Raw genomic sequence first — 23,651 nt, forward strand, 5'->3', positions numbered from 1 at the left:
TAATTTGGTTCAATATGCGAATTTCTTAGTGAAATCTTCGCCATTCTTAATTATTAACGAAATCTTCTCATTTCTTAATAATCAATTATTAACATTAATCTTAATTAATCTTCTTAATTATTGGCGAAAAATTCTTAATAATTTGGTTCAATATGCGAATTTCTTAGTGAAATCTTCGCCATTCTTAATTATTAACGAAATCTTCTCAATTCTTAATAATCAATTATTAACATTAATCTTAATTAATCTTCTTAATTATTGGCGAAAAATTCTGAATAATTTGGTTCAATATGCGAATTTCTTAGTGAAATCTTCGCCATTCTTAATTATTAACGAAATCTTCTCAATTCTTAATAATCAATTATTAACATTAATTTTAATTAATCCTCTTAATTATTGGTGAAAAATTCTTAATAATTTAATTCAATGTCCGCATATTCTTCCACGCTTTAAAATCTCGTATATGTCCCTTCGTAGTGTGCGAAATCGTCCTTTACTTACGTTGGTATTACATCGTACTGTACATGGTCAACAAAATTGTATTAGCCATATAATTATTCACGTGAATGAATTTTCGGCATCGTTAGACTTCTTCTCCTCACTTCTAACATTCAAACGACGATAGGATTTTGTAGACGTATTTGTATCTCTCGGCTACTATGTAATGTCAATACCTTTCTCTACAAATTTACAAATTTACAAATAATTCTACCCAACTTCTTTCTTCTATCAACGATGGACCGTTCTATGTTTATATATCCCTATCTCTCTCTCTTCTTTTCTCGTATCTTTGTCTATCTGCACTCTACATTTGAAATATTCTTCGTACATTATTTACTAAAGAGCGTCAACCCGTGAATAAACCAATAAACTGATAAACCGAATTAAAAAAATTCTTAAATTTGATCAAACAAGAATCGAACACTGTCTAGAATTTCAAATTACGAGCGAGCTGTATAAATGTAAACGTTGATTCGAATTGTTACGTACTCCGAGCGTTGTAAAATTGAAGCGCTATCTCTTGCGAAACAATAGATATCTATAAATCGCTCGAAGAAACGTACTCGAGAGGACTTCGAACCGAGTATTCTCCGAGACTGTGAAAAGTCATCGGAGTGATTATTGAAAGTATAGAAAAATTGAAAACGAAACTATACCACCGGACGCGAAACGAACTCGATCGTTGTTATTTCTCGATAAATCGTACACTGATCGCGCACCCTTTGTTTTTTTTTTGAAAATTCGTAACGATTTTGTATTTCGAGAACACCGAGACGAAGTAACGTCAGCTGCCGGTAATAAGACGAGTGTTTGGAGAACGAAATGCTCCTTTCCCTGGGAATCGAATTCGATTGAAAATTCGCGAACGGCGGGCTGGGTGGAAAAGAGAGGAAGCAAATAAAGAAATACGAGGGAGGTGAGCCCATAATCAAAGTGACCACTCGACAATTTATGTGATAAACGGCGTAGGGTCGAAGAAGGGGGATGCGGTCGCCGTCGATGGAGGTGAGAAGTTTATTTAAGACCAAATCATCCTTCGTCGATTAAGGTAAGAGAGGGTGCGTGCAACGGGGGGACCGGCGGGGGGGTCCAAGGGGAGGAGGGTAGAAGGCGGTACGTGTTATTGCTTGTATTGTGGCGCAACCCCTCAAATCGTCGACAGGGGTTGGTTTTAGTCGGCAAACTCTCCCCGGAGACTTCGAAGTTCTCGTTGCCGTTAAACGGGACGGTGACATGGGGATTCGAGCGAAAGCTACTTGTTGGCCAATACCAAGGAGACACCGTCGAAAGCTACGAATCGTTGCTCTAATGTCGAAGAAAATTCGTTAAACCGCTTCGACGCGTTTCCCCTTGAATCGAAAAATAATTTCGCGATCGTCGCGCGACCGAGAACACGATCGCTTCGTTCCTCGCGCGTTTGGGTTCCTTGGTTGCACTTTTCTCGATAAATCGTGCAATTATCGCGCACTCTTCATTTGTGTCGAAAATTCGTAACGATTTTCTATTTCGTGAACACCGAGACGAAGTAACATCAGCTATAAGACGAGTCTTTTACCAACGCTTTTAAAACCAATGAAATTCTACGCGGCCCGTACTTTCGAACACCCGTTGGATTTCTGGGCAATGTTTTTTGTATTCTAGTATCGTGCCTCGAACGATTACCTCGTACTAACCGAAACATTAGTCTCGTAGGTAAGATGCACGACGTGACAGCCGACGTGTTAACGGTGATTTATGTTTCTCATCGAGACACGGCAGTGGTCTTTTGCGTTACAACCGTGTAACCATTAATTTAGCGTATTGTAAGAAACTATCGGCATTTCGTTCTGGGTTATCGATGAACTCGTACTCGCTGATCCACCTAACCGATGACTACTAGGTTGTTCGGTAAGTTGTTCGTTCGTGCGAGGATGAACGTCCATAGTGAAATCCGTAACACTAATAGGTTGTTCGATAAGTACCTAGTACTGTTCGATAAATTTTATCGAACGACAAAACTTATCGAACAACCTATTAGTGTTACGAATTTCACTATGGACATACTTAGTACTGTTCGATAAGTTTTATCGAACAACCTATTAGTGTTACGGATTCCATTGTGAACATACTTAGTACTGTTCGATAAGTTTCATAGTACAACCGATTAGTGTTACGGATATCATTGTGGACGTACCTAGTACTGTTCAATAAGTTTTATCGAATGACAAAACTTATCGAACAACCTATTAGTGTTACGGATTTCACTATGGACGAACCTAGTACTGTTCACTAAGGTTTATGGACCGACAAAACTTATCGAACAACCTATTAGTGTTACGGATTTCGCTATGGACATACTTAGTACTGTTCAATAAGTATTATCGAACGACAAATCTTATCGAACAACCTATTAGTGTTACGGATATTATTGTGGACGTACCTAGTACTGTTCGATAAGTTTTGTCGTTCGATAAAACTTATTGAACAGTACTAGGTACGTCCACAATAAACAACCTATTAGTGTTACAGATTTCACTATGGACATTCATCCTGGCACGAACGCATCGATAGATAAGTATCGATCACTTACAATGCTCGTTATTGTATCCTACGGAAAAACAATCACGGTAGCCGTCTGTAACGAAAATTGTAGCACCAATCATCGACCAAGTACACGCGTACTCGATTTTCGAATGCATTTGCTGGAAAACCTCCGATGCAATTTCATCGTTCTTTACTTTCGTCTTATTTCTAGCCATAGAATAACCCTGACCTTCGTACCATGAATTTTGAACCACGGTGTACATCTCACTATCGACGCAATAATTAACATAAAATACACTCCCGAAGTGTAAACACCCTAGTCATCGTTGAGAACGTAGAATCGTCTTTCTCTAAAGATTCTCTCAAACCCTCCTACGTATCTTTACACCTCCTTTTCTAAAATCCTCTCCAACCGGGACGAGTCCAATTTCATCGTTCTTTACTTTCGTCTTATTTCTAGCCATAGAATAACCCTGACCTTCGTACCATGAATTTTGAACCACGGTGTACATCTCACTATCGACGCAATAATTAACATAAAATACACTCCCGAAGTGTAAACACCCTAGTCATCGTTGAGAACGTAGAATCGTCTTTCTCTAAAGATTCTCTCAAACCCTCCTACGTATCTTTACACCTCCTTTTTTAAAATCCTCTCCAACGAGGACACGTCCAATTACAACGAGAAACAACCGTTACTCGAAAGAATTTACCGGGTTACCGTTTCGGTCTAAATCCGATTACGAATCTCGTTACACGTGGCAAGAGATGTACGAAATACACACCGAGTCCTTGGCGTTTTCCAAGGGTTGGGTTAGCTTCACCGTTACCGTTCGTAACGATAAATATTTCCGGGCCTTAAATTACGCGAAATCTCGGCCGCATTTTGAACAAGGTGGACAGGTATACGCAACGTCCGGGGTAAAAAGCGAGAAAGGTTGAAACAAAGGTCCGGACGAGGGCAGGTTTTAACAGATGCAAAGGCCGCCCTTCGTTTCCCAGATAGAGAATCACGAGAGGCGAGGCTAGCCGCGACGGGCACCGACGGAGGATATTTTTCTGTTACGGGCATCGGCAGATCGATATCGTCTGCTTACATGCCCGTAGCAACTTGTCCACGAATAATTCCCTTATCGCGTTGGACGAGCATTATGAGCCCGTGCCCGGCCCCGTAAATATTTTTTTTCCAAGCATTCCACTTCTCACCTTCGCAGCGGGTACCTTCGTCGAACCGAAATTTCCCTGGCTCGGTCCGCCGGCCTCGTTTGCATTAATTATCCTTCGCGTACTCCGTCTTGCGCGTAATTGCGGATGCACACGCACGCTCGAGCACACGGGCTCACCCACACGCAACCACGAACGGCCGGGCACACAGCCGCGCGAAGAGAACCGTACCGTTCACCATCGTATGCGTTTATCGCCGTGCAGCAGATATATATCGGGTTATATCAATCTTGCTAAGTGAGCAATGCATATGCTTATGGCGACGGAAAGTTTTCGACAAGCGCGAGCGTGGGCGTAGAATGCCCACTGGGCATCGTTCTTTTTATGCATATATATGCATATGTATGCACACGCATGCAGCACCGGCCGGATATAAACACCTGCCCATCGTGCTCGCATTTACGGCCGGTCTCCGTCCACGTGTGAAGGGCCCTTTAAATTCTAACGGGGGAGGGCCGGATATTTATTGCCAAAGGTGGTACCGCGAACGTTTATGATCCTCGGAGAATTAACGATACCAATTAGCCACGGACAAAAAGTCGACATTGTCGCGGTATCTTGCACCTGATGACGATTACAGCGTCCAGTGGGTGACACGTTTCGGTTGGTATTTAAATTCTGCTCGCGCATGTTATTCGATGCAACACGATTTCGTCGATCGTGGACAATGTTTCCGAGTGTGTTACAAAACCCCCTTCGCGCGAGGGAAACCGAGAAACGCGTTCAATTAACAACCATACGGAATTCACTTCTTATTCGCGCATTATGCGCGTTAAAACGACCATGAGAATTTCTACCACCTTGTACCGTTCTTCGAGCGATTCCTTTTAATTTCAATTCTATCGCATCCGAGCACCACGACCGTGACTCGGTGCTCGATGAATCGAATCGAAACTTTGCATTCCGGATACCTTTCGAACGACATCGATCTATCCTCCGCGAGATTCCACCCCGATCCTTTTTACTACGTTTCGCAAAATTCGAGCGAACGTCGATCGGACGACTGTGAACATTGCTCGATACCGATCGAGACAGTTCGCATCCGGTGTTCGAATTGTCAGCGAAAATTCTTTCGCGAAAAAACGATCAGCCGTCTTTTCGTACCGCAAAGCACACAACGATCCTCGTCCCGGCGATGGTCCACGAGGATACGAAAAACCTCATCCGCGTTTTGAAAAGCACTCAGCTCCTGAGCAACCAATCTTATCTGATGCCGAGAGCTGATTGATATCGCGATATAGCCTCGAGAGGGAGATTCGAGTCTCATCCACCATAAACCACCCCCATCGTCAGCTTTATGAACTGGCAACGGGGGCGGAAGGGCGGCGCTGAACATTTAGTGCCTTCGAGGTAGGTACACATTTAATCATAATCTAATATTTAAAAGGTAATTTCACGGCCTGTTTACTTCCTACTATCCACCCTCTACACAACCACCGGTTTTTTTTCTTACCCTTCTTACGTGGACGACTCGGGTCGCGACCAACCCGTGAGAATCCCGTTGTTTCCACCAACGATCGAATCGTCGCCAATTGTTTCGCGTTTCTTCTTCGATGGTTTGCGTTTCGATCCTTTGGACTCCGAGAGGTGACCCTAATTCACTGTACCATTTCCGACCCGGGAAACCGTTCGTGTTTTGGAATTTAAATGTTACGTTTTCGTAGAGTGTAAACGTACGTACGCGAGGTATAGAGAAATGTTCCGTTCGAGATGAATTTTACGATTCAAAGGGTTTTCTCGAGGCGTCGATTTTTGGTGGCAAAGAAGCGTCGAGCGAAAAGGGTTAAATAAAACGAAACGGCCCGTGGCGAGTCGACTGTTTCGCTGTTGCCACGGGTCGCGGTTGTACACGTCGAACGGAGGAAATAGGAAAAAACAAAAGGCGATCGTTTGTGCCAGGAGAAGCCAGGTATCGCGTCCGAAAGGCTGCCACCATAGACGGACGCGTCCACGTGGCGGAATAATGAAAAAGCTAATATATTCGTTTACCGCTCGTAAACAAGCCGGGCATTGTTATTATCACGGGCCAAGCCATTGCGATTAATCGTCTGCCGTTGATTCATTCCGCTTAATTTATACGTAAATTATACCCGGTCGCCCTTTCGTTGCTCAGTGAATAAGCATGAACTTCCGGTGACCGTAAACTTCTGTTGCATTCTAACTCTCCTACTCCGATCGAGCTCGGACTGGTTCAACCTCGCGATAGAAAAGTTACAAATAATCGAAAAGAATGTCTGCGAATCGTGCGTCTTGGAGGAACAATCGACGAGGTGGAAAAATACGAGCGTTGTTTCTCGATTTCGATTCACGATTTCGAGCGAGCTCGAGTGAAATAATCTTGCCACGATTCCGTTCGAAGGGAAAAATGTGAAAAATGTGAAAAATTTGAAAAATTCGACACGCGAAAGGAGCAATGCACGGTTAATTGAAATTTACCGAAAGAATGATCATTTTAAAAACGAACACCACCGCTATCGTCGTCCCCTTTTGATCGTAATTCGACCAAACAGGATTCAAAGTCCACGCGATCGCTCTTTCTTCCGACCTACCTTTCGAATTAACTTCTCGCTATCCCCTCGAGTGTCTCCCTTTACAGAATATTTTTCATTCCTTGTACTTTCTTCCTCGTTTTTCCTCGCCACACTTATCCACGGTACACTCTCGATTTCTATTCTCAGCTTTTCCTTTCGTTTGGTCGCTACGCACCGAAACAGCACCGTTTCACCTGACCGAGTGCTTCGTTGGCATATTTTCGGTACACGGGTCGAAGGAAATGTAACAACCGTTGTAAAACAAGCCTCCTTAAACCGTGCAACATTTTCACCGAAGCATTAAATAATCGCGCGAGGGTCTCGTTGATCCCCTCGTTGAAGTGCATTACACGTAGCTGCCCGATGCACGTAGACTGTCTATTTTTCAATTAGGTTCGAAAAATGAAACGCGCTACACACACGACAACGATAAGAGGAAAGTGGTGGGTGTAATTCCGATCGTAATTAAAAAGACGAATTAATCGGCAGTTGGTAGAGCGGGCTCCTGCAGCGAGTACGCTCGGGGATTAACAATTTCGTTCGTGTTCCCTCGAAAACGATTCACGGATCGACAAATCAACCCCGGTGACTGAAATTCACGATAGGATCGGCAACTTGGAAAGAAAATAGGGAGCTCGCGATCCACTTTAATCCACCGGTATCGGCCGAGCATGCGAGATACGTCGCGTGAACGAGGTCATCGGCTAATGGAGCCGCGCATAAAAATTAAAATAGCAAATTGGCGACACGAGCGTTCCACCGGTTTTGCATACGCGCAGCGCGTGAACGACGCTAAGTGCGCTGGTGTGCGTGTTCATTCAAAAGCTGCGGTCAATTAAAGTAATCGAGATAATCCGAACAGGCCGAGTAATTAGCAACCGCGTCCTTCGCGATAATGGCGGTCCGGATGGGCGACCTCGAACCCGTTCCGGGCTGAAAAACCTTTCGAGCTGCGATCACCGCGATTTCGGGAACGATCCGCGTTCCGAGAACGAAGGAAATTGCACGGATATCCGAACGACGTTGCCCGAAGAGCGTTGAAGCTCGAACAAGCGTTAACACGATGCGTGTTAAATTGCATTACATCTGCTTATTAGTCACGGCACGGGCAAGCCGCGTGCGACGTTGAAAAGGCAATCGTGTAATACGTCATAATTTCCATAGCGTGACTGGACACTCCTCCGGTGCCCTCCGTCCAACATCGCGTTAACACCTATAAATGGGAATTTATTAGTTTCTCGTGTCGTCTTGGGACACCTTTCCCGATTCCTCGAGCTTCCTCCGTAATTGAATAACCGTTGATGAACCTTTCGTCGGGTTTTCGTTCGCCAGACGACGAGGACTCTTTCTCACTTGGACGATCTTCGCGAACGAAACGATCGAGAATACTTCTCTTTCTTTTCATTTCTTTTCACGAATTCACCGCGACGAAAGCGGTACGGGTTTCGGTGCGGGTATTTCTCTCGTTGCTCGTATTTATTTCTCGAAACGGTTGCACAGATGGTTTTCTCTATCGCTGTACAAGTTGTAATTAAGACGAAACGTGACCGCTTGTTTTTCTCGTATCGCGATTCGTTAAGAAAGTCCTTGAAGAAGAATGTTCCTCGTATTCGTTAGCATACGCTCGCGCAACACCCTTACAACTTATTTCACCATAAAAACCCCCGGATTGGCGTTCTCGCGTTCTGCGGTACGCTTCGAACGCCTTCTTTACTTGTACCTTAAATTTTACGCAACAATGAGAACAATGAATAAAAAGTGCTTCCTCTGCTACTTCGCATTTATTCCGTACGGAAGCTCGCAATTCTTCCGTCCGCGCATCAAATTGCAGTCGGAGTGCACCTTCGTTTGCACTTCAATTAAACGGGCCTCGAGGAATTCTTCTTTTTCTTTTCTTTTCTTTTCTTTTGTTTTTTTTTCGTACCGGTACTTTCGCCAACGGACCGTAATAGAAGAACTTGTCGTTAATTTGCCTTTACACCGTGATAAACAGGCTCGATGCACATTTAGACACGGCAACGGCGGCCCGGTTTCTTTGCACGCTGGAACGCGTTTATGGAAATCACCAGCTACATTGCGCAGTTAGGTATAACCGGTGCCCATTTTTAGACAATCCTTTCCTTTCCTTTCGATACGAGTCGGCTCGCGTGCCGTCGCCGGAGCGGAGCTGCGTTTCTGACGCGCGTGCGAATCGCTTCGTAGACAGTCTCGGTAACACGAGACTCGTTGTAACGTGTTTCACGAACGGAGCGAGGTAAACGACACGTGGATCATCGTCGTCATTGTCGTCGTCATCGTCGTCGTCGTCGTCGTCGTCGTACCACCTGCTCGTCGCTCGTATATTTTCACAATAAAGTTCCAGAGTGGCGCTGGCACCTAATACCGTCGTTTCATCGGGACAAGATAACGCTGGACGTACGAATCGATATCTCTTTATCTCGTGTAAAAGACTGGATATGTCGCACCTTTCGTTCGCGAACGAACGAACGTTCGCTACCCGTAATGGCGCCGGACACGAAGCATCTCCGGCCAATTAAACGTCCTCCGGAGCACGCATCGGCGATCAACCGTTCGCGAAGCGAGAACGATATTCGAACGAATGTGACCACCGAATCGCGAAATTCTCTCGATGGCTATAGGATACCGTCAACGGGACACTGTCATAACCGTTCGTTCGTATATTTGGAACAAGTTTGCAATATTTTGCACAGAGAGAATTTTTCGAGCGAGAATTCGCAGATAGAATTTATGTATTACTATAGAATTTATTAATGTATACGTCTTTGGTAATTCCCTCAGAATTCCGGTAGGTATGTTTCCTTTTTTTTTAAATTTAAGTTTCTTTTACCGATATCGATAGCTACAGGATACCGTCAACAGGACACTGTCATAACTGTTCGTTCGTATATTTGGAAAAAGTTTGCAATATTTTGCAAAGAGAGAATTTTTCGAACGAGAATTCGCAGATAGAATTTATTACTATGTAGAATTTATGTATTACTATAGAATTTATTAATGTATACGTATTTGGCAATTCCCCCAAAATTCCGGTAGGTATGTTTCCTTTTTTTTAAATTTAAGTTTCTTTTACCGATATCGATAGCTACAGGATACCGTCAACGGGATACTATCATAACCGTTTGTTCGTATATTTGGAAAAAGTTTGCAATATTTTGCACAGAGAGAATTTTTCGAGCGAGAATTCGCAGATAGAATTTATTACTGTATAGAATTTATGTATTACTATAGAATTTATTAATGTATACGTATTTGGCAATTCCCCCAAAATTCCGGTAGGTATGTTTCCTTTTTTGTAAATTTAAGTTTCTCTTACCGATATCGATACGGTTGATATCGATGTGCACAGCGTGAAATAAAATTCGTATTTCAATGGAGCAAGTATCGAATAGAGATGCTATGGCTCGAAATGAGACGAGAATATGGAACAACGAAATTGATAGAATTCGATTGAAAATTAATCCGATACATTTGACCGATCACTAGCGTTATGAATTTCATTGCAGTGATACGTCATCGTTGTTTACAATCGATACTCACCTATTAACGTGTTCTTAAGGTACGTTAAGGGCACTTTAAACATCCGTAGTTGAATTCGTAACGTCAGTCATCGATTAGATGCACTTTTCCGGGAAACGAAATCTTCGATGGAATTTTATCGCTCTTTACTTCCGTCTCGTTTCGAGCAATAGAATCTCCCAGGTCACGGTGTTGATAATTTTTCAATTTCCTCGAAATTCAATCGTATCCTCCGTATTGTAAAAATTCTGCACGTTTGATTTCCCGTCTCGTACACGAGTACGTAGATAACAATATCCCTGGTATTGTTTCTTGACTCGCGGAGCCGAAAAATTGTTTACCTCTCGATTCTTTTCGCCAGTTTGCGGAGCATTTTGTGAAAATCGGCCGAATTTTCATCGAAATTCGACGCCGCCGGACGCGGAGTAACCGATCAATTTTACATAGATTAGCGAACAATGCGAAACGAATGCGTATCCCCGATCCTCGTTTTTCGAACGCGCTCCACCGTATCGCGATCCTTTCGCGGGGAATACGATTAAATCCGTCGCGATGAATTTTTCAGCGCATCCGGATGGAAACGTAACGCTCGAAATTGCGGAGGAACCGCGCCGATCGAAGAATCGAAGAATCGCGATTTCGACGATCGGTGTGATTTCCACGGAAAGGATTTTTTCGACGCGATATCGATCGATGAGATCCAAATGAAATTTTCGAGCGACGGTTGGCGAATTTCCTACGAGTAACGAATAACAGAACATTTGCTTTGCGAACGAATTACTCGAAAATCGATGCGGAAACGTGAAAGATGCACGGTTTCTTCGCCGATAGGTTCGCTCGAATGAAAGAAAAAAATACACACTTAATAAATTATCGCGTTCGCGACGATATCGATCGACGAAATCGATACGAATTCCTGCGCAGCGTTTAACGAACAACGATCGACGAACGTGTATCGAGTTGAACCGACGCGATTCAACGTTAAAGCGTCGAAAGTCAAAGAAGTTCGGTTGTAAAGAAGTCTCTGGCAGTAAGTTCGGCCGATCGAATAAATAAAAGGCACGTTGGTACGCTGCAATTCGAGGCTACGTCGAGAGGAAGTGGTGCATTAATTTCGAGTTACCCCTCGAATTTCCTTCAACCCCCGTACGTGTGACCAACACAGGGCCAAGCGAGACTAGCGAGTAGCAGTTACCCCGAGGTGTTCGGGACGGCTGGTAATTTGTAGGTAGATATACGATAGACAATAACACCGGTGAGGGGCGGCAGCGCCGACTAATTTGTTTATCATAACTTTATCTTGATTTATTGCCGCCACGGTGCTCGCCCGTTTCGTAACGCCAATCGCGTACGTTCGTCCGTTCTCTTTGACGTATTTACACGCGTATGAATTAAACGAGAATCGCTCGGTTGTCGAGAAATCGTCGAGCAATCTCGTTCTTGGTACCGCGTTACATATTCGATGAAATTCAGATTGAACGCCTCGACGATTCCTTTGTCGTCCCTACGCTCTGAAATCGAGCGCCAGAAATATCGATACTTTACTCTCGACAGAGTAATTCGAGACACCATGGTTAACGCGAACCCTACTCGAGTTTTAAAAACTCGATTTTCTCGTTGCTAACTTGTCTCGTTCTGCGATTCGAGACACTTGTTAAAGTTACGAAAAAAAATTGAGAAATATTTTAACTTACGAGGAGTGTTTTTAATACCCGAATTGTCGTTCCTCCAATCCAAAATGGAGCGCTAGAAGTATCGATACTTTACTCTCGACAGAGTAATTCGAGACACTGTGATTGACGCGAACCCTGTTCGAGTTTTAAAAACAGACTGCTACTCGATTTTCTCGTTGGTACCTTGTCTCGTTCTGCTTCTGGGATTCGAGAAAGTTATTAAAGTTGTAAAAAAAAATTGAGAAATATTTTAACCTACGATGAGTGTTTTTAATACGCGAATAGAGAACTTGTCTTCATCTACGTGAATTATCGTCCCTCCAATACAAAATGGAGCACTAGAAACACCAATACTTTACTCTTAACGGAGTAATTCGGGATACTACGGTTGACGGGAACCCTGTTCGAGTTTTAAAAACAGGCTGCGACTCGATTTTCTCGTTGCTAACTTGTCTCGTTCTGCGATTCGAGACAGTTATTAAAGTTACAAAAAAAAATTGAAAAACATCTTAACCTACAAGGAGTGTTTTTAATACGTGAATACGCTCTTGTCCGAAATAGAGCGCTAGAAATACCAATACTTTACTCTCAACAGAGTAATTCGGAGTACCATGGACACTGGTTAACGCGAACGCTCACCTCGTTCAGCTTCTGCGATTGGCGAAAGTTATTAAAGTTCCAAAAAAACTAGAAAAACATTTTAATCGACGAGAGGTGTTCCTCGCGCATAAATAAGGGCCCAGATACGCGACGAGATCCGAAAAGCGACGATTCGTGGCCGATGCGGTTACGCAGCGAGGTAAGCGATCTCGAAGGGGTCGGAGTGTTCTGTCCGGGCCCCGTAGCAGGCCCCGTTAATAAATAATCCAATGCTAACGCGTTCGTTCCGATTGGCCGCGTCCCAGAGTCAAGATTACAAGATTAATTTCTCCGTGGTTATAGAATTCCGTGACTCTTTCATCGCGCGTAAATCACCGGTGGAAAAACGCGGTCACGCCAGCGGGCAGCAACAAGAAAGCCATGCGACAAGATAAAAACCGCGAGCCGGTGTCGGCCGGGGTCTCGCATCGAGGAGCTAATTTTTTAAAGAGCACAGCGAAAAGGGGGTGCGAACAGGCGGAGCAACCCCCGGCTACGCTTTCACCCTCCCACCCGCCGAGAACGACGTCCCTCTCTTTCCGTCTTCCAGCTCGATCGTGCACGCAACCCGCTGGAAGAGCTTCGTGGCCGGCTCGTATTTCTCGCCCTCCAACAAGATACCAACCACCTTTAGCCCCATCCTCGTACTTCGCGGGCACACGTACGGTCACAGAGACGACGACTCGAGAGGGTAGATAACGTCTCGTACGAATGTACGCGTCTTTTGCGCAGGCGAAATGCCCGTGCGCACGCGCGCTCGCGCACGCCCACAGACGGAGTGACTAACACGGCACACTCGCTCGCGCCTTTTCGTACGCGCGAGACTTCCACTCGGAAGGCGGATACACGTCGTACGTGTTCACGCACGCTCTCTACACAGAGAGGGGTGAGCCGGTGTAACCGACATCCACCCGCCACGGTGCGAGCGCTGTAACGCCGCGAGTGCTATCTGGCTAACTATCGCTGATCCTTGGCGCGAGACGGGCCCACGGGGAGCGGTGGTAGGAAAACAGGCGGAAGGGGTGGTCTTCGAGTCACGGACAGCTTAAAACGGCACCGCCACCGACGAGAGAACCTTTCGTGCATCCGTAAAATATTCCAGCGAGAATTTCTGCTCCTGCCTTGCCGCGAGCATTACCTCCCCGACCGTAACGCGAACGTACCGCGACGCGCGAAACCTTCGGACCCTACCGACCGAGAGGACATCGGGACAACGGTTAAACGGATTTTCATTCTCGTAATTTAGTTTTCTTTTCTCGTAAAACACCAATACAGACTTTTGGAAACTTTACAGAGTCTTTTCGAACGATCGTATTCGATCGAACGTTGCGTAAATAGAAAACGGACGAATTTTTTAAACACGAGTGTCGTCGTTAACGGTACCAATGTATCAATTGATCCTGTAAGGAACGTAACGTGGATTTTATATCGATGCGAAATTTTAAATCGATCATTTCGCTGATACCTGAGATATCGCGAGGTCAATTCCGAGATACACGATCGAGTTTAACACTAGATGTACCAGCCAGTCAAAATGACTGCTTTTACAATAAAATTTACTTTAAATTCTGTTAAAATGTGGTAATCGCTTCCTCTAGCGTCTCTTGACAATACTTGTACGATCGATGAGTCGTGTTAGGTTTTTTGTGTGTAAAAACTCACTTCCTTGTAACCTTTCTAAGTGTGAACAGCTTGTCTCTGAAATAACTGAAAGTAAATCCACCGAGCGTTTTCTGTCTTCAATTTCAATAATTTCATACTCTACCTACAACAAATTTCATAGCATATTTTCTAAGAACGTCGTAACAATTTCTATTCTATACATATAATTGATTTCATGTTTCTCTTTTCCCACAATTATTAATTTTCCTGAGACACGTACGAGGAACACCTTAATATACCTAAATCTATTGGTAGTTTTACTATATTAAACTATTAGTATTACTTTAATCCTAATTAGTAGTATTAAAGAGCACTTTCAATATAGGGCGCACTGTTCTCTTTCATTCGCTACACGAAAGAAAATTATTGTTCTATGTCCAAAGGCTTCCACCGTAGTGCTAAATATTTAAATAGATTTCATTTTATGTCGTTGAAAATAATTGAAAAAACCGGTCGGTGAAGCTACTTCGACGCTCAGAATTACAACCGATACTTTGAAAACTTACTCTAATCACGGGATCGCGAAGATATTCGAACGTTAGGAGTCGATGAATTTAATAAACGAATTGTGCAAAGAAAAAAAGAGACCTCGAAAGTGTAATAGGTTGCTCGATAAGTTTCGTCGTTCGATAAGAAATAGAGCTATTAGATTCGTCGTTTTATTTTTCTAAATATGGTACCACCGTTTCACAAATATGTACGAAATTTCGTGTAGATCCGTCGATTCGTTCGCATATTTAAAGTTGTTCAAAGTCGAAGTGTCGTAGAATTTTTTCATTGAGTTGTTCGGAAAGTCATTTCGTTCTTTTTTGGTGAAAATGAAACACGATCTTTTTTAGAGCGTACAAACGTTTGATTAAATTATATATTCTCCATTTTGGAAAACGAAATCACTTTCCGAACAACTCGAGTGAAGAAAAAATAAATGAATAATTGCTATAAATAGGACGACGAATGGTAAAATAAAATGAGAAATTATATATTCTCCATTTTGAAAAAGGAAAATGCAATGGAAGAAACGACAAAACTTATCGAACAACCTGATACTTTATACTTGTTTCGTTACTATTTGTTGCAAAGAACGCGTGAAACGGCGACGGGAAGGTATTCGTTAAACAGTCGGAAGCGATATCGCGCTTCGCCATGATTCTTCGAACGAAAGCAAGTGTCAAGGAGCGGAAAGTTTCGACGAAAGGGTCGAGCCGATTCGTTGAAAAATTCGAGCAGCCGGCAGTCTCTTCGAGAACGAGTCAACCCCCATTTGGATACTTAGAATACTTAGGTTTGCTCTTCCGGTTCGCGTGATATCCCCCGAGTTTCATTGTTTTGCTCGTGTCTCGCGGGATCTAGCGACGAAAGGCATTTTGTTTGGGGTGCAACGGACCTCACCGGCGAGGAACAAATTTTTTTCGATGTCGAGCAAAGCGTCGACAATAACTACAGTTGGTGAAACTATAAGAAAATACAAGATTTCAATTATTATCCAACGTTGGTTCGCGTTGTTGGATAAATTTCGAGAGACCGCTAGAATGGATGCTCTTTGAAAAACGGTACCATCTTGCGCGATCGTCGTTTAAATTTCGCGCTGAGTTCACTTTCCCCTAAGAGACACCATTTTGCGTTTTTCCTTTGAATCGCGAAGCGACACACGGTCACTGTTATCGTACACTGTTTGCGAGACAAATATTTTCTCACCTTGTTTTTACATTTCAACATTCTTCGCGCGTATACACTGACTATTTAATACCATAACCTAAATTATTTTATTACAGAAAAAGGAGGTTAGAATCCTTCCAGCCTAAGGAGTAAGTTTTATACCTTGGCTATTTTCTTTCATAGATTGCTTCGTCTTAGATTTGCAATCTTAATTTTTTAGCATCGAGTAACGGTAAAAAGCAAGCGATGTTTATCGCGTTAACTTGTCATATACCGTCCTTCTACCTTCCTCAATTAAGAAAGATATAATATTTTATCGTAAAGGCGTTACCATATATTTCCGAAGAAGACGGGCGATTACACCGAGTCGAAAATGTTCGAACGCATTTAAGCTTAAAAGAAACACACGAACCGTAATAATCATTTATTTACATTAATAACGAATGCGACAGCATTTGAAAATATTATCAGATAATACGACGCGATTGATCTTGACGTTGAACAAGACCTTTTTAGCGTCTATGAAGCATCTCGCTTATACCCGGGGTCCTTCTATTTCTCTACGAAAAATTCAAGGACAATTTCTCGCGAAATATATTTTCACGGGCCCTTTCCTATTTTTCAGTTGCAGTCTTTTCCGCGTATGCGAACGATGGTAGCAATCTTCTTCTTTTTATCTCTCCCCTTTTCAACGATCGAGTATGCGCATACAGCTTTTTGTTCTTCCGCGTGCGTTTCTTCGTCGTTTTCAGCTCCTGGTATCTCATTTCCTAATGCTTCCACTTCGAAGAACCAAGGTTATACATTGTTCACCGTACCGTACACCTCGATCGGTACGTTGTACACTTGAAAGTCTCGTTAACGACGCGAAGTAATCGTTCTCGTAGTTCGTCGATCGCTTGCGCGACGATGTATAGTTTACAACAACGCGCAACGAAGGATCGTGTCGCAGAGAGGATGTCACGACGCAAGACTCGCTCCCACAACCGTGTAACGACGTTCGATAAATTTGTAATCTCGAGAGTGGAAGCAAAGAACCTCGAAGAGCACAACAGAACCCGCGGCTTAACGTCCGGTAGGGCCCAAGTCTACGGGGGCCTCCTCAAATATTAGCGGAGGACCGCGGGGTCCCCTTTGAACTCCGATCCCCCGAAATTTCTATGGCGAATAATCGGAGACAGCTGGCACGATGCGAAATCAAGTAGCGTAATAATGCCCGAGACTCCGGCATCCAGGGGAAAATGAAACGGAAGGAAAGAAGAAAAAAAAAAACAGAGAAATATATAGGAGGAAAACGCGCGCGATGGCTGCCCTCGGATTCGTGGATCATACCCTTACTTGTTCCCGTGACTGTCTTATTTCAAATATTTACAGAAGGAAAACATCGTACCGTCGAAACGATAGCCTCTCGACCGGTGAGTTTTCATTCCCCAAAAAATCGGGTAAAAAACGTTTGCGAAGCTGTCAATTAGGAAAGCGATATCCCCGGGGTTGATTTAACAGCGATATTTCATTGTTTATCGTCTCCGTGAAACCCCTAATGGCTTCCTCTTTTCGCTAATCTCTCATAGCTTGTTAATTAACGGCGCTCGTCGGACGAGGAGTCGTGACAAAAATCTTTTTATTTTCGGTTCAAGCTGTCCGGTGTTTATCTGTCGATAAAACCGAATGGTTTAGCTCGGGATACTTAAAAGCGACGAGCGCACACACAGCGGGATCTGTGCTAATAAAGCGATATCTCGGCGTTCGGCGGATACACGTGGCCAGTAGTCGCGTTTCATCGTCGACCGTTTGGCAAATAAATGACACGCACCGCGCGTGATAGGTATGCTAATACATGCCCGCTGTAAAATTCGCTCATCAGCTGCGCTCCGAACGATCGGCAACAAATTTGACGCGCCCCGGTGGTGGCTCCCCACTCTCGTTCGAACCGCGACGATTTCCACGAAATTCGCGAACGATATCGATCGCGAGCGATCAACGTGCATCGACACGAACGTACCAGAAGCGACCGATAAAAAAAAAAAAATGAAACGATTAATCCCCCCGTGCCTCGTGACATCGAGTCCAACACGAGACTTCGGTACGGCCCGTACCGCGAGTCGAACGATCCTCGATATTTCGACACTAGAACGTTCAACACTGGAACGGTGAACGTATTATTGTTCGCATCGGATACGTATCTTGAATGAAGAAAGGGCAAATTGATTTACGAGTACCGTTGGTTGTCTATTTTGATAACTGTTCGTGAATATTGTAGGCAAAGACAACGTTCATAATTGAGTAATCTTAAAAAGAAGTTCGAAACGAGGCAAATTTACCTTTGGTAGTTCTAGGGTTAAATTAGCGAAAGATTCTTTCGTGACAGTAGTCTCCTGTGATTAAAAATTATAATCTCTGGAATTGACAGCTTATTCGTCCATTACTATCTTACGATCGAGAGACAACTCTATTGCTCGTTTCGTTTGGTGGTTCTAGCGTTAAAAGTAATCAATTTTAAAAAGTTTCCTCTCGCGATTCCATAGACCTCTAACCGTTCAGCGAAGAGAGTTGGAAGGTCACGAAAGATTCATTCATGACAGTAGTCTCTGGAATTGACCGCTTATTCATTTATTACTAACTTACGATCGAGAAATAACTCTATCGCAACACTACGCTCGTTTCATTTGGTAGTTCCAGTGTTGAAAGTAATCAATTTTAAAAAGTTTCCTCTCGCGAATCCATAGACCTCTAATCGTTCAGCGAAGACAGTTGGAAGATTTCTTCTAGCGCGTAATTCAGTCTCCGATACGAACAATCTCGAACGAAATTGCAAAAGAAGTTTCCTGGACGCATGGTCGCCCAACAGGCTCCGGGTCAATTTTGACCCCTGGGATGTTTCCATCCCAACCACGAAATACCAACCGTAAACCCTCCCTTGCACTCGTTACGGGTATTCAAATAAACATAAAGAAATGCACAAACCCAATAACGTAAAACTTTCACCCAACTCCGTATATACCCGTCTCGTGTATTTTATTTCATATTTTACTTCGTTTTCGGTCGGTGCCTGGACTTTTTCTCGGATTCAACGAGTGCGTTTGGTGACTCGTTAACGGATCGAACTATAATATACTAGGTTGTTCGATACGGTGAACGTATTATTGTTCGCATCAGATACGTATCTTGAATAGAGAAAGGGCAAATTGATTTACGAGTACCGTTAGTTCATGATTGAGTAATCTTAAACATTAGTTCGAAACAAGTCAGACTGTAATAAGAATACCACGACGCTTCAACTTTGAACAATGATAAATATACGAACGAGTCGACGGATCTGCACGAAACTTTGCACGTGTTCGTCGAACGGTAGCATGGTCTTTAGAAAAATAAAACGACCGACCCGATAGCTCCGTTTCTTATCGAACGAACCGATGATGTTGAAGTTTGGGTGGAACTCTGGTGCTCCGTTTCGTGCGTGAACGCCACGCCGATCGAGCCACGTGAATCGGTAATCGCGTCGCGCGACGAAACCGCAATTCAGGTAGGAAAATTTCCGCGGGTAAAGAAACTTGGCTTCTGAAAATAAAAGTGACGGAACCCTGGGTATCGGGCAGTTTATCCCGCGGGAGGAGTTGCGATACAATGAATAAAGAACGAAGCAGCTCGGTCTAGCGAGCCCTGTGAACGAGGCCTTATTGGGATATTAATCGTCGTACCAGGCGAACGCCCTGTCCCCGAGTGTTTGCACGAGGTTTGAAGAGGCTGCAACACCAAAGCTGCCTTGCAGCGAGAAACCCTCTCCGTAAAACCCCCTCCTTTTAAGCGCAACGAAACACTACAAGACCCCTTCTACGACCCCTCCAACGTGTTCCTCGTTCGTGCCCGTGATACTCGAAAAGCCTAAGCACTACCACGCTCGAATACTGCTCCGGATACTTCGGACACACTCGAACCTGGAGCCACTTAGGTAGCTCGCGTACACCGTGGCCCGTAGGTAGTAGCTAGAGCGTTGATAGGCGCGTTGCACGAATGCTTCGAAATAATGGCCCGTCGATAGGCAGCCGTGTTTATAAAACATAAACGGGGCGAGCTAATTGTTCGCTAATTTCCAGTGCCACTTGTACGTCCGTTCTTCGGACCGGGTTACGAACCAGCGAACGTCTGTGAGCACAAAGACAACGCGTTCAACTTTTTACGCATATGCCGCTCCGGCGATACATGTTGCGCGGTACAGCTAGGACGACCCTCGTAAAGAGAACGTCTTTGATCTACGCCGAACTTCCGCGTTCGTTGCCGGGAATCGATCGAACCGTCGCGATCGTTCAACGATCGGGACGACTCGCGACCGTGCAACGATTCAAGTTTTACACGGGAAACCCATCGCGACTTGGCCCAACCTCACCCGTGAAACTTCGATGTTTGCGCAGCAATCGCGAAAGTATCGTCATTTTATTTTACCATTCGTCATTCTATTTTTTCTTCACTCGGGTCGTTCGAAAAGTGATTTCGTTTTCCAACACGGAGAATGTATAATTTTATCAAATGTTTATACACTCTGAAAAAATCGTGTTTCGTTTTCACCAAAAAAAACAAAATGACTTCCAAACAACCTAATATAATAGGTTGTTTTGATAAGTTTGTCGTTCGATAAGAAACGACACGTTCCTCGGAATCTACCGAAAGATTTGGTTGTTCGGAGACACTTCGTTTTCCAAAATGAAGAATATATAATTTAATAAAATGTTTACACGCTCTGAAAAAATCGTGTTTCATTTTCACCAAAAGAATCGAAATGACTTTCCGAACAACCCAATAACTTCACCCGTTCGTTTTACAATTGTAGAAAAGGACAGTTTCACAATTATAGGTGTAATAGATTGTTTCTCGTTCGATAAAACTAATTGAACGACCTATTGCTAATTGAACTGCTAATAAACGTGAAACTGTATTTTTCTATAATTGCAAAACGAACGCGTAAAGTTACCTTCGCGATTATTGCAGAAACGTTGCCCAACCTAGTATTTATTCTTGGAAAATACGCGAAACGGAGAAAGCTGAAAGTGTACACGAAGGGTGTACCAAACACGAAACGAACTTTGAACTTGTATTCCCGCCTCCGTTCGAAAAGGGTCGATATAGTGTTCTTTTAATTCACGGGGTCAATCGTTGGAACGGTTCACGCGGTTAGAATCTCTAATTAAATGAAAGAAAAATTTCGTTCCTTTCTATTTTCCCGCACGATTGTGTCGGTAACTTTCTCAGTCGTAAAGTTTATATTTATCGAGCAATGGTTACACGGTTACCTTACAACGTAATGAATTATATTATCGCGAACCTGTTTCTTTCTCTTTTTAAGATTGTTCTCCTGGGGAGAGCCGAAGCCAACGACCGATACATAAAAACTGCACGATTTAGAAAGCTCGAATCTCGTGTATTTCATTTCATATTTTACTTCATTTTTAGTCGGTGAGACTTTTTCTCGGGTTCGACCGGTGAGTTTGGCGACTAGTTAACGGATCGAACTATAATATACCAGATTGTTCCCTAAGTTTTGTCGTTTTTTCCACTGTACAAAGAATACCGTGACACTTCAACTTTGAACAACTGTAAATATACGAACGAGTCGACGGATCTGCGCGAAACTTTGCACGTGTACGTCGAACGGTAGTATCGTCTTTAGAAAAATAAATCGACCAACCTGATAGCTACGTTTCTTACCGAACGATAAAACTTATCGAGCAAGCTATTATTCATCGTAGCGATACATAGTAATTTATCGTCTTAGTGAATTCTACTAAATTGATTTCGTTGCGCCACAAAGTTAAACTCGCTCGTAACTGAAACGAATGAATAAATATTTGGTATTACGATTAACCCATTTGCATCGAGAAGCGGTATACTCCGCGCGATCTTTCGCACAGTATCACCGGCCACGGATCAATCGACGAGTTACTTGTATCACCGAACAAGGAACAATAACCAAGCAGTGAACGACCCGGAGAAAGTGAAATTACCGATGATAAGGGCCAATTTGAACCGAGCGTCGATATCCTAGGTAGCCACTGACGTGTTTAGATTACCGATGCAAATGAGTTTTAAAGAGGCCGTCGCTCGCGGATTATCGCGTATTCGCTGATACGAGAAATTCGATGCATTCCTCCTCTCGACGACGGAAACTCGACGTTCCGTGTTTCGCGATTAAAAAACACGAGAGAAATCCTACGCGAACGTAGCTTCGAAGATTCTCGATTAGAAGAATCATAGGCAAGAAGGTGGTGCACGATTTTTTCAACGACGTCGATCTTCCATCGACGAGAACGGCCGACATTTTGAAACTCGAGTACCGAGCACAGTTACCGTAAATAAAATTAAAGTAGACAAGACTTATTCGCGTATTGCGGTACAGTGATTGTACCTATCGTTTCAAGAAAGTACTTCGAATCCCATTTCTCTCTCGTACTTACCGAACGTATTTAAACGGCTCGTTCGTTCGTATTGAAAACACCCAGTATATTCCAAGCGACGTGTACAATTAATCCAGATTACTCGTTTATTGCGTTGGATCGTAAAGAGGAGCGTAAAGATTCCAATGGTCTCGTGTCGTGTGCGTGAATACTTTCCAAAACTATTACGCAAATTTCTAGGTACTCTGCAGTACCTTCTTTCGATCTACGAAAACAATGGGCGAAATTTGCGAAAAAATTTCGACAGTTTGCACTGCGATCGAGCGACGAGTTCACTGTGTACTCTGGAGGATAAACGCGACGCGATCGATGCGTTTCGATCGAGTTTACTCAATTCGTGGAAAAATTCTTTCGTTTCTCGCGAGAACAGTCGAAGATTCTCGATTGACAGACCAGTCTTGACTCCGATCGAGTGGAAAAACCATCGCGAATATTTCGCGGTGTTCTTCGACGATTACCAAGATTGTAAACTAATTGAAAAGCAACCGACCGAAGAACAAGTTACAGAAATTCACGCGAGCTGTTTTCAAAGAGCGTTGTAAGCGCGAGATACTCGCGTCGGGCGAGCTTGCGCGAGCATTCGAACGCGACGGGCGTTTTAATCCATTTACTCGGCGGGCGTAGAATCCCGTTTTCGTTCGCTCGTAAAATCTGGCTAATTACGCGAAGTCGTTCGCCTGGTAATCCTCCCCCGGCCACCGAAACCGTGTCCCCAGGTTCGTGCATTCCATCCGAACGCGATCGATGAAATTCCCTTCCGTTGTCTCGATATGGTATCGAAACGCGATTCGAGCGTAAAAACGATCTAAAATATTGTACTTACGAGACGGGTCGTAAACGTTGCTTCCAGAGATCACGGACGAGCAGCCCCGTGATCTGAACACGTTCCAGCCCTCCACTAATCCCGAACACTGATCACCAACCCCCGTGTTCACGTTGAAACGACAGAGTTCAAATCTCTCGTAGCGACATTAGTTACGATGCTTGATCTTGCAGTTCATACGACAATAGCGACGTTGCTGGGAGAGTTGCGTCGGGGTCACCAGTACGAGGAACCTTCGATCCGCATGACGACAGGCGACGGACTTCGATACCACGGCATCCAGTTCCCGAGAGTCTCTCGAATCGTCGGTCGACATCATCGAAAGCTACCGATCAGTCTTTCCGCTTCGAGTTCCGTCCGTGCGCCATTGCCACCGGGAATCACACTCGTCACCGAACTTTCAACAAATCGACGTATCCGCTTCCTCTGCTCGACG

General features: G+C 43.9%; 1 protein-coding gene across 1 annotated transcript in view; it reads right to left on the reverse strand.

The window, feature by feature from the left end:
- The window catches only part of LOC143146838 (uncharacterized), a 41,874-nt gene extending 18,535 nt beyond the window's left edge, over positions 1 to 23,339 (reverse strand). Inside the window, exon 1 of the mRNA XM_076311525.1 lies at positions 23,216 to 23,339. The gene's annotated coding sequence lies outside the window, so the exon portion shown is untranslated. The remainder of the gene's footprint in view (positions 1 to 23,215) is intronic.
- Between the last annotated feature and the right edge of the window lie 312 nt (positions 23,340 to 23,651).

Source organism: Ptiloglossa arizonensis, chromosome 5 (genome assembly GCF_051014685.1).
Source record: "Ptiloglossa arizonensis isolate GNS036 chromosome 5, iyPtiAriz1_principal, whole genome shotgun sequence".
Lineage (NCBI taxonomy): Eukaryota > Metazoa > Arthropoda > Insecta > Hymenoptera > Colletidae > Ptiloglossa > Ptiloglossa arizonensis.